Below are 5,113 nucleotides of genomic sequence, written 5' to 3'. Positions count from 1 at the left end.
GCTAAGCAGGGTCAACCCTGGTTACATATGAAAGGGAGACTATAAGTGTGAGCACTGTAAGATATTCCCCTCAGGGGATGGAGCTACTCCAGGAAGAGCATCTAGGTTCCAAGTTCCCTCCCTGGCTTCTCCAAAATAGGACTGAGAGAGGTTCTTGTGTGCAACTTTGGAGAAGCCACTGCCAGTCTGTGTAGACAATACTGAGCAGGATGGACCCATGGTCTGACTTAGTATATGGCAGCTTCCTATGTTCCTATGAGTCCTAGATTCCTATGAGACTCCCTTCCTCTGGTCTCTAGGATTTACATCTCTGGGGGGGGGTCTGTGGGTACTAAGGTTGTCAACTGTCCTTCATTACATGGGACATCCATCATTTCAGGGATGAAATGTTGGTCCCTATAGGGACAGCATTTGTCCCTCATTTGGGTGGTGGGACGAGCAGCTTCTTATTTTGAGAAGTTTTTGGTTAAAAAGAATTATAACTTGAATATGTTCTAAATAACAACAATGCTGGCATTATTCAATAGCATATCATTCAATTAAATGATACTCGGGCTCTTGATTACCACTCCATACACCTCCCCCACCCCAGCCGCCCCAGACATGTCCCCCTCATTCTGGCAATGAAATGTTAGCAACCCTAGTGGATACTGTATTAGTTTTTTCTCTATAGCTCATGCAAGTAAAGACATTCACAGACATTATGCAGTACACAGCCTACCATTTCACACATGCAGATGATGTGCAATTTGAGTGGCTGATAACATACGGGTCTCTTTTTCGAATATATTATTAGCCAAAAGATCAAGTGCCTTTTTTGCTATTTAAATCCAAGAGATTGGATTTTGCATAGTTAATGACTACATGGTGCAACTGATGGAGCAGAAGCTTGAGCAATGCTTAATGTTGTATGTCTGGGTGGAGATAGGATGCCTTGCCAGTAATCTCTAATCTGAGAATAGGGGTGTTACAAACACACCCCTAGTTTCATTTGTGAAATGTCAGAGGACACATGCAATACTGCAAAACAGGTAATTTTTTTTTTGCAGTTGCAGCTCTGCATGGAAAAAACCAGGGCAAAGTTGCCTGGCTGGACCCACATTTTTAATCATTTGTTTTTGTTTCTAACTCAAACACATTTTGAGAGTTCTGTGTAGATATGACTGAAGATAGATATGTCTATGTTGAGAGCCCTGTGAGTTAAAGAGAGAGCACTAAGTTACCAGTCCAGGAGGGGCACTTCTCTCAGGGCTGCTCAACTTCAGCCCTCCTGCAGATGTTGGCCTACAATTCCCATAATACCTGGCTATTGATCACTGTGGCTGGGGATTATGGGAGTTCAAAAACAGCTGGGGGGCATAAGTTGAGGAGGCCTGTAAGACTTAAAGCAACATCTCTCAGCTAAAATGTAGATTTGGGCTAAGTAGGAACCAAGAGGGAGGTGACAAAATAAGCATCTACAGGTGGACCTTGTTCTCTGTGGTGTCAACAACCACAGTTTCACATATCTGCAGATGAGTCTTAGAGACCCAGTTTCTTTATCCACAGTCTTAAAAATAGGAAAAAATTGCCTATTCACAGTCTTGAGTGGCCAGAAATGACTCACAATGTCATTTCTAACTGCCATTTTACAGTGCAGAGCCATTTTTCTTTTAAAGTCCTCATGATATTTTGTAAAAAATCAGGGAAGTTGGGGATTTGAAGGCATTGCTGGAGACCTGGATAGCAAGGTACAGTACTTCATTTCTCTTATTTCGGCCTCCTCCCTGCTTTTTTAGCCTGTGTGTGGAGGGACCTAATTCCTTGATTCCCATAGGGCTAAGGTTTTGTTATTTGTGGTTCCATATTCACACCTATAGGCAAGAATGGAACCCCCACAGATAACAAGGCCCACCTGTATTTCAGTGGGGATCTGGCAGGAGGCTGAAAAGGAATAGGTGACTTAAGAGTCAAGACACAGCCACTTGGCTTGGGAAGGTAGCATTTCAGGTTTTATCAGATGGGGTTTGGATCAGAGATATCTACCTTCCAAAAAGGGTGATTTTTCTAGTTAACACCACAAATGCTTTTAGTATATTGCATTATGGCTAGATGTTAGTTAAAAGGGTTCAGAGTTCCATCCAGTTTTTCAACTGTACAATAAAGGTACAAAGCATGCAAAGAAGTGAAGAAAGGTTTAGCAACACCTTCAGTCTCTTTCATTTAAGGAATGCACTGTATTCCTAGTCTACTGGAAGCCTGAAGTCAAAGATTTCGCAGGTTATTTACATTCCATATGCTTCAGCTATCATCAGTCCTACAGCTCCGGGGCATGTTTTTCTGCCCATTCTCTCAAAAATCCTCCCTCCGGCCTTCTCCTGTCTAAACCACCCCCACATTCCTTTGGACCTCCTAGACTTCCGAGGGAGTTGCTTCCTCGTGAGAGTGCTCAGAACTGCTGCTTTGGCCAGAATTCTTCCTTCAAGGATGCTATCTGAGCTATTTGCTTCTTCTGAAGCCTCATACACAGTGGGAATGAAGCTCAAGCACAGGCTGAGAATCCAGCTGTTGGTGCCATTTGGCTAGCACACCAAGAACCCCTGGAGGCTCTTCTCCTCAGCACTAATGTTATTGAGAGCCAGATCCACAAGAATTACCCAGAGGCATACAGAACCTGAACCATTATGTGAATGTGGCCGGGGTGGGGGGGAGAATCTGTTGAATCTGAACTGGAACAGACTTCTTCTGACAGATACTCTGCCTGGGTATCCAGGTGATTGGTTCAAATAGGCATACAACTAAACAAACAAAACATGGTACATGTGCTGCCCCCAAGGAGGTTGAGTCACATGTGTTTAGTTTTGAAATACACATATTAGGTGATCTGCTCTGGTCTGTCCTCTTCAGGGTTCAGGAAGCAGCAGGCAGGAGAAACACCTGATGCTTTAAGATGCAAGCTACTGTTTCTTTTTAAAAAATAGCACCCAGGAATTGCCTACTACACAATAGGCATGTGCCCAAAATGTTTCGGAGGCCATTATAAAGGCCTCCAAAAGGTTTCAGTGCTGGGGGGCGGGGGGTTCGGTGCCGGCAGGGGTAGTACTTTAAGGGCAGGGGAGGGTGTACTCACCCCTCCCGCCGCATTTTCCCCGCTGGTGCTCTGTTATCTTTAAGCCCCTCGAGGTGGCAGTGTTTCTCCCTGCCGCCCCGTTTCCCCCGGTTGGCCAAAAGTGGCCAGAAGTAGTGAGTGCACGTGCACCCGTTGCATGCGTACACACGATGGGCGCACACGTGCTCGCTATTTATGGCCACTTCCGGCCGACGGGGGAAACGGGGCAGCAGGGAAGAACGCTGCTGCCCCGAGGGGCTTAAAGATAACAGAACACCGGCAGGGAAAATGCAGCAGGAGGAGTAAGTACACCCTCCCCCACCCTTAAAGTACTACCCCCGCCAGTGCCGAATATATTTGTGCACATCCCTACTAGACAATATACCAGGCAGAAAAAGCAACATAAATCACTTGCCACCTATAGCTCCCACCTACAACTGCTCCAAATGTATCAGTGATCTAAAGCAGGGATTCTCAACGTTGGGTCCCCAGATGGTATTGGACTTCAACTCCCATAATCCCCAGCCCCAGGGGCCTTTGGCTGGGGATTATGGGAGTTGAAATCCAATAACATCTGGGAACCCAACATTGAGAATCCCTGATCTAAAGTAGTACATACAACTGATATCTTTCTCTCAGGCTGTGGATGGTAGACCTGTCCTTAGAGATAGCTCCAGATCTAAAATGCAGGCACAGATCTACAATGGTGCAATAAACATGGGCTGTCCCATCTGGGTTAGGCTGGTCATGAGAAGAGCCTCTCTATTTGATTAAATCCCTGTACCTTTATTTAGCTCCAGACAGGAATGGGTGCAGTGGGGAAGCTTAACAAACAACCCCCACACACACACACCCCAGGTTCAGGCAGAATGCTGCAAGTGTATGTCAGAGTTCCAAGTACTGTTAAAGCAATTTCTGGAGGCGGGGTAAAGGTGGAATGATGTGTAATTGTCAGCAGCTCAAGTAGGCTTGGGTTATGGGGTAGTAAGAAAATAGTTAACTTTGCTTGGTGAATGATTATAGATGGGGGAAGGGAATAGCTAAGCTAAGAACTATTCTTTCTGGTTGTAAAGCATGAGCTGCCCCGACCCCTCAGAAGGCCCACATCTGAGTGTTCATGTCCCTTTCTAATTGGGATCAATAGGTGGAGAGAAGAAGTCAGCCACTCTAGATCCAAACTCAGGCTGCCTGGGATTGAAATAAGGGACTTCTCTGGAGACAAAGAAGAGGATGGCACACAAACCATAATATGGCAATAGATTGGATGATTGACTGTAGTGCCAGTCTAAGAAGCTATTCCCACAATCAGTAGAGAGCAAGCCCGGTGGTTCCAAGGTGGCTAGCCTGCCTAATTCCCCCTCCCCTTAAATGAGGTTAACGGAGCAAGCACTCCGTTAACCTCATTTTTTGCTTGTATGCCGTCGCGGTATGCAGCAGCACATGAGTAGACCAACCGGGAGGCTGTAGCCAGCCTCCCAACCTTGGGGGTTTCTCCAGAATGCCTCGCACACTCACATGGGGCATGCTAGAACTTCTGGTGGGCACATGGCTCCTGATCCCCACAGCCCCCACCAGCTCCATGACAGAGCCGGTGCACTGTAACATGAACCAGAACTGTTTTTGAGGGCATGCTGAATCTTTCTTGGTTTGTAGTGGAACCAGCCTAGAACAATTTCAGTCAAAGTTGAACCTGAGTCAGAGGTGACTATTTTGTTTGAGGTTGGAGACAATTCAAAAGGCTTTTTGTTACCAGTATAAAGCAACAGTCCTCACCCCCTGCAAGGACAGAGATTTTACTTCCTTCGCCTTCACTCCCATTTTGTGTAGCTGCAAGTCAACTTTTAAAATGCCAGCTTTGAAAATGAACGTGTTTAGAGTAGAGACCCCATTACAAGAAAAGGATTTTCCAAACAGATCACCTTATAGAAGTTTTTATAAACCTTATAGAAGTTGCTCTTCTGAGTGTCTTCACAAGTCTTTAAAACATCTTTTCTGTTTTACTCATGAAAGAAATGGATCAGCATA

The sequence above is a fragment of the Hemicordylus capensis genome, chromosome 3, assembly GCF_027244095.1.
Source record: "Hemicordylus capensis ecotype Gifberg chromosome 3, rHemCap1.1.pri, whole genome shotgun sequence".
In the NCBI taxonomy this organism is placed as follows: Eukaryota; Metazoa; Chordata; class Lepidosauria; order Squamata; family Cordylidae; genus Hemicordylus; species Hemicordylus capensis.
The sequence above is the reverse complement of the archived record's forward strand: the minus strand, read 5'-3'. Positions refer to the sequence as shown.